The sequence below is a fragment of the Apaloderma vittatum genome, unplaced genomic scaffold (assembly GCF_000703405.1).
Source record: "Apaloderma vittatum isolate BGI_N311 unplaced genomic scaffold, ASM70340v1 scaffold22958, whole genome shotgun sequence".
NCBI lineage: Eukaryota > Metazoa > Chordata > Aves > Trogoniformes > Trogonidae > Apaloderma > Apaloderma vittatum.
In genome coordinates this window covers 14,307-14,587 of record NW_009731587.1, presented here as the reverse complement: position 1 = coordinate 14,587, position 281 = coordinate 14,307, and positions in this window count along the sequence as shown.

Here is a 281-nt window from a genome sequence, read left to right as displayed (position 1 = left end):
GCTGTCCCAGACCCTGCTAAAATCCCAAATCATCTTCCCAGCTGCTCCAGAAAGACTGTGCTTCCTCAGGAGCAGCGTGGTGGGATGAGGGGGGCTGGCACGGGTCTGCTGCTCCTTCTCACCCCGTCCGGCTTGGAGGGGTCCTGGGAGGATCCCTGTTAAAACCTGCATATCCCGCCCGTACGAAACTTGGAGGCGATGGATTTGGTGGCTGCTGAGTGCTGGGACCCATGTCCCTGCCCCACGGCCCCGGGCCACCCTTCATCCCCCGATCACCCCAA